The 11,966-nt window shown below is 44.3% G+C and overlaps 1 protein-coding gene across 2 annotated transcripts in view; it reads left to right on the top strand.

Annotated features, from left to right (window-relative positions):
- The first annotated feature begins 1,513 nt into the window (after window positions 1-1,513).
- Window positions 1,514-11,966, top strand: part of LOC126337083 (organic cation transporter protein-like) — a 307,774-nt gene continuing 297,321 nt past the window's right edge. Inside the window, exon 1 of one of the 2 annotated variants that reach the window (XM_050001432.1) lies at window positions 1,514-1,670. The gene's annotated coding sequence lies outside the window, so the exon portion shown is untranslated. The remainder of the gene's footprint in view (window positions 1,671-11,966) is intronic. The other variant, XM_050001437.1, reaches the window with a different exon arrangement.

Below are 11,966 nucleotides of genomic sequence, written 5' to 3'. Positions count from 1 at the left end.
TACTAAAATGTGGATTTTAGATTACTGTTGAACAAATATTTTCGAACAAAAAAAAAGTAGTAAATAAACATGGAGGACTTGAGATGCTCTAGGGTTACATAGGGGGCACCAGATAGATAAGGTTGGGAACTATTGATCTACGAGGTGTGGCTATAAAATAACGGGACTGAAGCAGTCACTGAGTAAGAATGCATGCGCCAAAGATGAAAGACCAATAGCTGTGAAGCCTTATCTTTCGAATGAGGCACCTATATTCTCAGTCGGATGCAGCACTTCTGGTGTCTGAAGACAGATCAGTGTGAAAGTGAACTTTGTTCGTGTAAAAGCTGTTACTTTATTTTGCTGCAACAATGATAAGTGTAATAATAAAGCGAAGAATTGTCATGAAGTTTGACATGAAACTTGGAGAAACTGCTATTTTTACTAAAAGAAGTGTATGGTTCAAGCGTTTCCAAGATCGCGAAGAACAGGTTGAAGATGACTCACGCGTGGTACGCTCTTCGACTTCAAAACCGGATGAAAATATCGAAAAACTAAGTACGAGTGTTATGATCCGATCTGACCGTCGGTTGAGTATTCCATTTATTGCTGAAACTACGAACTGACAAAGAATACGTAAGGAAAATTTTACGTAACGAGTTTAACATGAGAAAAGTGCATCGAAACTGGTGAAGAAACTTCTCAGGATCAAATAAAAAGAACCTGTGAAAGTGTTTGTACTGACACTATGAATGCCACTGAAAATTATCTCAGTTTCTTGGAAAGAGTGATAACGTGTGACGAATCTTGGTTTTTCACTTATGATCCAGAAACCAAACGCCAATCCATGCCCTGGAAGGACCCAACTTCACCGAGAGCGATAGAAGCTCGAATGAGCAAATGAAGGTTCAAAGCGACGATGATTGTTTTTACGGAATTGTGTGTCTTCACTGGGTTCCTGGAGGTCGAACTGTTTATCAACATCACTACCTTGAGGTTCTTACTCAACTCCATGATAAAATAAAGAACAAGTCATGGGTTCTGCATCAAGACAATGCATGGGCGCATGGCGTGTTATCTTAAAGAGGTTGTTAGCCTGACCTAGTACAATGTGACGTTTTCTAGTTCCTAAAAATCAAATGTGCATTAAAAGAACAATATCTCAGTCCGTTGAAGCAGTGAAAGAAAAGGTGATACGCATCACCATGGAGCTCACAGGGGAAGACTTCCATCACTCTTCCCATCAATGGAAAATTCGTATCGGTCGTTTTAGGGATATAGGAGGGGAGGATATTGAGGGTGACAATATGTATGTTTTGAAAGAAAATGTTTTACAGCAATAGACCCGTTATTTTGATGTTCACACCTGTTCGTTCGGGAAGTGAAACACCGCGGTCTTAATTGCGTTTTCGCTTTCGCACCTGAAGCGTATCGCAGACACTCCCCGTTCCGATGAAGCGAGTAAGAGAACGTCAAGGTCTGAGCCAAGGCTGGCACCGGCTCGGAAGGCAGGGCAGGGCAGGGCAGAGCGTGGAGTCGCCGCGCGGCCAGACGGCCTCTCTCCGCCGCAGCCGCAGCGAGGAATGCCACGTGTGCGCCAGCCGCCGCACACAAAGACCGCTGCAGCCGCCGTCACAGTCGGTGTCCCCTCCCGACCTGCCTCGCGCGACCGCGGCGTGTCGCACACTGTGGTAAGTTGACAAGCCGGCGCATGTGCCCAGTCACCAGTCAACCTCTAACCTGCCGTCCCACTAACACACACTGTCTCCGAATAGTCGCAATAATGAGACAGTACACTCCTGTACCCAAGTGTAATGTGTCATATGTTTGTATGTGATTTTTCAGGATGTCTGATGCCCGCCTGTGCCGTGTGTAGTGTTTTGTTGTGCTTCTCTTGTTACAGCAAACAATGCTGTAATTCAGTGCCCTCGGCAGTAGCAAAGCTCTATCCCAAGTGTTTCTTGAATTGACGAAAACAGTCGAGACAGTTTCTCACTGTCGTCTAGGAAACAAAATAGGAGCTTATGGACATTTTGACCACGTATGTTGCATGATCTGGAGCAGGTAATTCCGCGACATTGCTGCTATTCTCTTCCCGGTGACATCAACGTTGGCACTACCTTTTTAGATAAAGTTTGCAGTGACAAGCTGACCTCTTGCGCGGCGCGACACATAGGTCACGTTAAAACATGAGTTGGCTGTTAAAGAGGCTTACGAATGTGTCTTGCAGCAATCTTTTAAATGTAATATGTCGGCAGCAACTTCTCGATTGCCCGGAATAATGCGGACGTAAGATTTTGAGGATAACTGAAAGTCGCACATAATCCGAAATACAGTTTTGTTACCGGAAAATTCTTGTTCACTGTATTTCCAAAATATGCTACATCTCACATTTGAAAGTAGTTTGCAGTGACAAGCTGACCTCTTGCGCGGCGCGACACATAGGTCACGTTAAAACATGAGTTGGCTGTTAAAGAGGCTTACGAATGTGTCTTGCAGCAATCTTTTAAATGTAATATGTCGGCAGCAACTTCTCGATTGCCCGGAATAATGCGGACGTAAGATTTTGAGGATAACTGAAAGTCGCACATAATCCGAAATACAGTTTTGTTACCGGAAAATTCTTGTTCACTGTATTTCCAAAATATGCTACATCTCACATTTGAAAGTCCACTGCATTATTTACGCGTCATTCGCCGAAAACGGACAGTTTATATACATTACGCCTAGAACACACTGCACTTCGTATCTCTTGCTTCAGTGCACTTTCGGCGACTTATTGTCCATTCTTTTTATATGTTTAAGTTTTTCACTCGTTTTTTGCTGACGACTGCCCTCATTTTCGGGTGAGTTAAAACATCGATACATACAAACGAATTTTGTTCTGTGTACTTTAATAACGGATCAGTGGATTTCAGCGTCTCGTTTTGTGTGATGAATTGTTCCTCAATCATCTTGTTTTCGCTCTCTTGCTGTTCCGAATACACGTTGTTCATTTTATCCTCGTTACTTAGCTGATCTCATCCTGATTCACAGAAATTTAACTACTAGAGTTCCTTTTTATCCTCACCCTTGTAACCTACGTATTCTAACCGAAAACATTTGCTCTAATTGTAACAGAATAGGCAAACTTCGTTTTTTAATGTTTCAAACAGCATTAAACTGCACACGGATAACTTGCAAGCCGAATAACCTGCACCTGGGTAATCGTAAGTTTGCGCTCGCTCTCTCTCTCTCTCTCTCTCTCTCTCTCTCTCTCTCTCTCTCTCTCTCAAAAACATGCACGCGCACACACACACACACACACACACACACACACACACACACACACGCACGCACACACCGTGCATTCCATAGTTATCAGCGTCCCCGAGAAAACCTCTGATTTTTTTTGTTGCTTTATTCTGATATTTTAAGTTTTCAGTGTGTTTTAAGACGATAATAACAAAAATTACTCCGCCGAAAACTCCTCATATTCCCAGTGGTTTTCCAATCCTTCGATAATTGAAATATGCGGGACTGGGTGACGTCATAGTGTACTGGCTTGATGAATAGTTTTTCACCGGTCCAAGCTGACAACTTGAATCGTACTCGACACTACTTACGCCTGACCAAACTCTCTGCGCTGTAGCAGTGGTTTTCGTGAATTACTTGAATTGGTGTGTGCATCTGTCTGCCTCTACATCTATACTCAGCAAATCAGTATAAAGACACTATGTGGTAAATATGAAGGAGATTTCTCATTCTATTTCCCAATGGAATGCGGGAAAAAACTGCTTTCTTGCCTCCGCGAGGCTTCTTATAGTTTTAACTTTACCTTCATTGCACTTTTCGTAAGGCGTTCATAAAATTCTGGAGAATACACGTAGAATCCTGCCGCTAACCAGTTTTCCTGCTTCTCTAAATAAAATTTCGTAAAAAGTTAACCATATTTCTTAAAGTGAGGGCCAGTTTAGATGTTTCAGAACTTACGTTTCTGCGAGCAAGTAAGTCTTCTAAAATTAATATACTCTCTTCCGGTGATTAGGATGACCTACTGTGGTTATCAGAAGCTATTGCCGCATTTCTGTATGTGCAGCATAGCTATTTCACAAGCAGCCTCATTCTTCGATAAGTTACATCTTGCCCATTATTCTATCTATGAATCGAATCATGCAATTTTCAATGCCATAAAACTGGTACAAAGAGTCATTTTTCTTTCATATCCCCATGTGTATTCCCAGGCATTTGTATGATCCTAAAATCAGATGTAACTATATGGTGAGGCCCGAAACGGACTGAAAAACTTGTAAGGATGTTGCAGGACAGGTTGTGCTGAGAATTAACAGTTAAGTAAAAATTCGATACGTTGCGCCGTTTCCGAGTTAAATAGTATTGAACTCAGCCAATTAACCCGCTGCGCGCGAAAATTCAAGTGGCCCGCCAGATACGAGCAACACACTGAATTTTTTTTTTTAACTATTACTTTGCAACACCACCCACCCTGCGTTATTCCCCCAACCAGTTCAGACTGCTTTTGGCCACCGTGTATTTTAGGTTTCGTGAAGAGCGTGAAGTAACACTTCACTACATTAATAGTGAGTTGCATGTCTTTGCACCAGATGGTAATTACGTCTAGAAGCGATGTTATTTTTTCCCCATAATACTTTTCACAGGCTACAGCTTCAACGGCGAAACGTATGAGACTGCGTTTAATATTATCCGTTAAGTTGTTAGTATAAAAGTCATCAATAGTAATTACTCTACCAGCCACAAAAACAGATTGTGTTGGTGTGTCTGTGGATGACCATGCAGTGTACTGAGCTGAATTCCCCCTACCGCTGCTGCTAACAACATAACGAGAAATTCTGGACTATTAAGTGTGGGCAGAGACCAAGCATGTCGTGTTATTCCAGTCATAACTATAACTGTGGAACATCAGGCATAACGGATGTGTTGCTCATTAACAGTTAGTCTTAGACGTCGTCATTTCATGAAGGGCAGTTAATGTAATAACATGCGCAGCGCGTCTTTGTTGTGGATGCCAAGGTTTTCTGTTTATTCAATGTAAACAACCAAAAAAAGTCGAAGTGGCTTGCGGAGAACAACGATGTAAATGAAAGGAAGGACAGAATGAAAGAGACTTTCATGTATCGTAGTCTCTACGAGTAGTATCGCAAGGGCGACCGATCTTAATGTCACGTAACGGTGGAAGAATGGCGACCAGCGGTATCACATGCACTCATACGAGACTCGGCGAACAGAGTTGCGATCACACTCATTGCACTGACGTTTGGTATGGTTACAGAGATCGGTCAACCGTCACGTCTTCTCCGCTTGTCAACCACATGCTGGTAACGAACAATTTTTCCGCTACCAAGGCTCACCCTGGCTACCACGAAATTGAAGGCCAGCCACAAACATTCGTAAAGACTCAAGTTGCCAAAACAAATTTCCAAAAACACAAACGGTGTGGACAATTCTACACTCCTGGAAATTGAAATAAGAACATCGTGAATTCATTGTCCCAGGAAGGGGAAACTTTATTGACACATTCCTGGGGTCAGATACCTCACATGATCACACTGACAGAACCACAGGCACATAGACACAGGCAACAGAGCATGCACAATGTCGGCACTAGTACAGTGTATATCCACCTTTCGCAGCAATGCACACTGCTTTTCTCCCATGGAGACGATCGTAGAGATGCTGGATGTAGTCCTGTGGAACGGCTTGCCATGCCATTTCCACCTGGCGCCTCAGGTGGACCAGCGTTCGTGCTGGACGTGCAGACCGCGTGAGACGACGCTTCATCCAGTCCCAAACATGCTCAATGGGGAACATATCCGGGGATCTTGCTGGCCAGGGTAGCTGACTTACACCTTCTAGAGCACGTTGGGTGGCACGGGATACATGTGGACGTGCATTGTCCTGTTGGAACAACAAGTTCCCTTGCCGGTCTAGGAATGGTAGAACGATGGGTTCGATGACGGTTTGGATTACCGTGCACTATTCAGTGTCCCCTCGACAATCACCAGATGTGTACGGCCAGTGTAGGAGATCGCTCCCCACACCATGATGCCGGGTGTTGGCCCTGTGTGCCTCGGTCGTGTGCAGTCCTGATTGTGGCGCTCACCTGCACCGCGCCAAACACGCATACGACCATCATTGGCACCAAGGCAGAAGCGACTCTCATCGCTGAAGACGACACGTCTCCATTCGTCCCTCCATTCACGCCTGTCGCTACACCACTGGAGACGGGCTGCACGATGTTGGGGCGTGAGCGGAAGACGGCCTAACGGTGTGCGAGACCGTAGCCCAGCTTCATGGAGACGGTTGCGAATGGTCCTCGCCGATACCCCAGGAGCAACAGTGTCCGTAATTTGCTGGGAAGTGGCGGTGCGGTCCCCTACGGCACTGTGTAGGATCCTACGGTCTTGACGTGCATCCGTGCGTCGCTGCGGTCCGGTCCCAGGTCGACGGGCACGTGCACCTTGCGCCGACCACTGGCGACAACATCGATGTACTGTGGAGACCTCACGCCCCACGTGTTGAGCAATTCGGCGGTACGTCCACCTGGCCTCCCGCATGCCCACTATACGCCCTCGCTCAAAGTCCGTCTGCTACACATACGGTTCACGTCCACGCTGTCGCGGCATGCTACCAGTGTTAAAGACTGCGATGGAGCTCCGTATGCCACGGCAAACTGGCTGACACTGACGGCGGCGGTGCACAAATGCTACGCAGCTAGCGCCATTCAGCGGCCAACACCGCGGTTCCTGGTGTGTCCGCTGTGCCGTGCGTGTGATCATTGCTTGTACAGCCCTCTCGCAGTGTCCGGAGCAAGTATGGTGGGTCTGACACCGCGGTGTCAATGTGTTCTTTTTTCCATTTCCAGGAGTGTATTAGGATTTCATAACGTGTTCTTAAATTTGGGAAAGTAACACTTTTCGAATACACTTCTTAGGTTCCTCTTCACACGATTTGAACTTGGCCAGGCTGTAGCTTGTAAATTAGCTTTTCTTCAACCTGTTGTCTTAGTTTAGTTGCACGTTCGGTACTGCTTCGCGTGCTGTTACTTTCCTCCGAAAAGCAAAACTCATCAACCTTAAAATCGGCATCTTCCATTTTTTTCTTATTTCTGTAAATCATTCGTGTAACTACTTTGCAACCATGACTTATTAAACTGATGTTCTGGTATCTAACATTCATGGTGGTGTTGGGTTGTTCTATATCGTTTCTCCCTACCACTTTCGCGCAACGACGCTCTGAACGTGTTTTTTAGGGAATTGACTAGTTTGAACCTGGGACCTGTTGCTGGTAAGGAGACGCCAGACCACACATGACATGTAGAATTCAGAAGAGTTCAGTGAGACTAGCGATGACATAACCAAATACTTAATGATTTCAGCGTCAGCTCCACTGCACTGCCTGTAAAAGAATCTTAATATTAACTAAATTTAGTGGAAGGGGTTCAAGGCTTTCCTATTTTTAGTTAGCTGGTAAAATAACGTCGAAAAAGCAGTTAAGTTTACCATTGGTCACGAGACCAGGAGAAGCGCTGCAGGCGATGTCGTCAGCAAACACACTCGGGTCAGTCATCTGCTGCCATAGCCCATTAACGCCAAATTTCGCCGCATTGTCCTTTTTTTTGTCATCAGTCTACTGACTGGTTTGATGCGGCCCGCCACGAATTACTTTCCTATGCTAAACTCTTCATCTCAGAGTAGCACTTGCAACCTATGTCCTCAATTATTTGCTTGACGTATTCCAATCTGTGTCTTCCTCTACAGTATTTGCCCTCTACAGCTCCCTCTAGTACCATGGCAGTCATTCCCTCATGTCTTAGCAGATGTCCTATCATCCTGTCCCTTCTCCTTATCAGTGTTATCCACATATTCCTTTCCTCTCCGATTCTGCGTAGAACCTCCTCATTCCTTACCTTATCAGTCCACCTAATTTTCAACATTCGTCTATAGCACCACAACTCAAATGCTTCGATTCTCATCTGTTCCGGTATTCCCACAGTCCATGTTTCACTACCATACAATGCTGTACTCCAGACATACATCCTCAGAAATTTCTTCCTCAAATTAAGGCCGGTATTTGATATTAGTAGACTTCTCTTGGCCAGAAATGCCTTTTTGCCATAGCGAGTCTGCTTTTGATGTCCTCCTTGCTCCGTCCGTCATTGGTTATTTTACTGCCTAGGTAGCAGAATTCCTTAACTTCATTGACTTCGTGACCATCAATCCTGATGTTAAGTTTCTCGCTGTTCTCATTTCTACTACTTCTCATTACCTTCGTCTTTCTCCGATTTACTCTCAAACCATACTGTGTACTCATTAGACTGTTCATTCCATTCAGCAGATCATTTAATTCTTCTTCACTTTTACTCAGGATAGCAATGTCATCAGCGAATCGTATCATTGATATCCTTTCACCTTGTATTTTAATTCCACTCCTGAACCTTTCTTTTATTTCCATCATTGCTTCCTCGATGTACAGATTGAAGAGTAGGGGCGAAAGGCTACAGCCTTGTCTTACTCACTTCTAAATACGAGCACTTCGTTCTTGATCGTCCACTCTTATTATTCCCTCTTGGTTGTTGAACATATTGTATATGACCCGTCTCTCCCTATAGCTTACCTCTACTTTTTCAGAATCTTGAACAGCTTGCACCATTTTATATTGTCGAACGCTTTTTTCAGGTCGACAAATCCTATGAACGTGTCTTGATTTTTCTTTAGCCTTGCTTCCATTTTTAGCCGTAACGGCAGAATTGCCTCTCTCGTGCCTTTACTTTTCCTAAAGCCAAACTGATCGTCACCTAGCGCATTCTCAATTTTCTATTCCATTCTTCTGTATATTATTCTTGTAAGCAGCTTCGATGCATGACCTGTTAAGCCGATTGTGCGATAATTCTCGCACTTGTCAGCTCTTGCCGTCTTCGGAATTGTGTGGATGATGCTTTTCCGAAAGTCAGATGGTATGTCGCCAGACTCATATATTCTACACACCAACGTGAATAGTCGTTTTGTTGCCACTTCCCCTAATGATTTTAGAAATTCTGATGAAATGTTATCTATCCCTTCTGCCTTATTTGACCATAAGTCCTCCAAAGCTCTTTGAAATTCCGATTCAAATACTGGATCCCCTATCTCTTCTAAATCGACTCCTGTTTCTTCTTCTATCACATCAGACAAATCTTCACCCTCATAGAGGCTTTCAATGTATTCTTTCCACCTATCTGCTCTCTCCTCTGCATTTAACAGTGGAATTCCCGTTGCACTCTTAATGTTACCACCGTTGCTTTTAATGTCACCAAAGGTTGTTTTGACTTTCCTGTATGCTGAGTCTGTCCTTCCGACAATCATATCTTTTTCGATGTCTTCACATTTTTCCTGCAGCCATTTCGTCTTAGCTTCCCTGCACTTCTTATTTATTTCATTCCTCAGCGACTTGTATTTCTGTATTCCTGATTTTCCCGGAACATGTTTGTACTTCCTCCTTTCATCAATCAAATGAAGTATTTCTTCTGTTACCCATGGTTTCTTCGGAGCTACCTTCTTTGTACCTATGTTTTCCTTCCCAACTTCTGTGATGGCCCTTTTTAGAGATGTCCATTCCTCTTCAACTGTGTTGCCTACTGCGCTATTCCTTATTGCTGTATCTATAGCGTTAGAGAACTTCAAACGTATCTCGTCATTCCTTAGAACTTCCTTATCCCACTTCTTAGCATATTGATTCTTCCTGACTAATGTCTTGAACTTCAGCCTACTCTTCATCACTACTATGTTGTGATCTGAATCTATATCTGCTCCTGGGTACGCCTTACGATCCAGTATCTGATTTCGGAATCTGTCTGACCATGATGTAATCCCGTATCTCCCGGCCTTTTCCAAGTATACCTCCTCCTCTTGTGATTCTTGAACAGGGTATTCGCTATTACTAGCTGAAACTTGTTACAGAACTCAATTAGTCTTTCTCCTCTTTCTTTCCTTGTCCCAAGCCCATATTCTCCTGTAACCTTCTCTTCTACTCCTTCCCCTACAACTGCATTCCGGTCGCCCATGAGTATTAGATTTTCGTCCTCCCTTACATACTGCATTACCCTTTCAATATCCTCATACACTTTCTCTATCCCTCTTCAGCTTGCGACGTCGGCATGTATACCTGAACTATCGTCGGTGTTGGTCTGCTGTCGATTCTTATTAGAACAACCCGGTCACTGAACTGTTCACAGCAACACACCCTCTGCCCTACCTTCCTATTCATAACGAATCCTACACCTTTTATACCATTTTCTGCTGTTGTTGATATTACCCGATACTCATCTGACCAGAAATACTTGTCTTCCTTCCACTTCACTTCACTGACCCCTACTATATGTAGATTGAGTCTTTGCATTTCCCTTTTCAGATTTTCTAGTTTCCCTACCACGTTCAAGCTTCTGACATTCCACGCCCCGACTCGTAGAACATTATCCTTTCGTTGATTATTCAATCTTTTTCTCATGGTAACCTCCCCCTTGGCAGTCCCCTTCCGGAGATCCGAAAGGGGGACTATTCTGGAATCTTTTGCCAATGGAGAGATCATCATGACACTTCTTCAACTACAGACTACATGTCCTGTCGACACATGTCATGTGTCTTTAATGCAGTGGTTTCCATTGCCTTCTGCATCCTCATGTCATTGATCATTGCTGATTCTTCCGCTTTTAGGGGCAATTTCCCACCCCTAGGACAAGAGAGTGCCCTGAACCTCTATCCGCTCCTTCGCCCTCTTTGACAAGGCCGTTGGCAGAATGAGTCTGACTTCTTATGCCGGAAGTCATCGGCCGCCAATGCTGATTATTTATCAAAATTTAGGCAGTGGGGAGGATCGAACCCGGGACCAAAGACGTTATTGATTATGAATCAAAGACGCTACCCCTAGACCACGGGTCGCGGTGAAGCTTTATGCGCTCAATAATGCGGCATCGCATGCGTTCATTACCTTGTCGGTGTTTAGGCAGCGTCAGGGCGGCGGCCGGCGCACAGCTCAGCTCACATCGCCATCTCGGAAGCAACTCTCTTCTCCTCACTTCTCATTACTACCATTTTACAGAAGTTGGTTTTAAAAAAAACTATCTGACTGGGTTTTCATCTAACCAATCAGAGTCTCAATGTTAACCTTAAACTCCACCTACCAAAATTCTGTCTATCCAATGAGAAACGTTATACTTTTCGTGGTGGGGCAATGTTTTTAAAGTTTGCAACGTAACAGAGACGCGAAAAAGTCTCACGCTAAAACGTGCGGGTGGTGTGGTCTTAGCGGTAGGCTGGCGACGTGGGTGTCCAGTCCGTCCCTTATCGTAGGGCCTTCTAGCTTAACACGGTTCTGCTCTCGGCTTCTGTTCTCGTTTCTCCCCTCTGAACTGCGCCGGTTTCACGGTGGGCAGGTATGACATGCATTTAGGCATTCTTGAGTTAGTCTGTGGTATTCCATTTGCTCACTCGTTTCTCGTATTACTTTGGTTAATTTAATGTCACGATTTATTCCTAGCTATGTGACATACTGCTGGATTTGCTTATCATGTCAGGTTTTTCATGGAAGGTTTTGGATTTGCCTGACACCTTACAGGTAGTATCTTGTAACATTCAGTATCCAACTTTTTTGTGAATGATATTATTACATTTCTATTAAAGGCTGAGGATATTTCCCCTGTCTTATCTATCATGCATACCAGGTGGAATGTTGTCTACTGCAAGGTCTTTGTTTCGACTTTGGTAGTAACATTCGGTACGGATTTCCTTTCAATTATAATATTTAGTCTGGTTTAGTGTTATAACATCTGCATGTTCAAAGCAAAAGTTATTGACTACGGAAAAGTAATCGTACGACTCTCAGTGCTCCCACGGCGCTGAGGGTTGTAAACTCTGTAACAAAAAATCTCCACCCGTGGCAAGCAGCCAGGCCGCAACCTTGACCACTTTCACTCTCTGTAGCCCCCCCCCCCCCCT

This window comes from Schistocerca gregaria, chromosome 2 (genome assembly GCF_023897955.1).
Source record: "Schistocerca gregaria isolate iqSchGreg1 chromosome 2, iqSchGreg1.2, whole genome shotgun sequence".
Classification (NCBI taxonomy): Eukaryota; Metazoa; Arthropoda; class Insecta; order Orthoptera; family Acrididae; genus Schistocerca; species Schistocerca gregaria.
The sequence above is the reverse complement of the archived record's forward strand: the minus strand, read 5'-3'. Positions and strand labels throughout refer to the sequence as shown.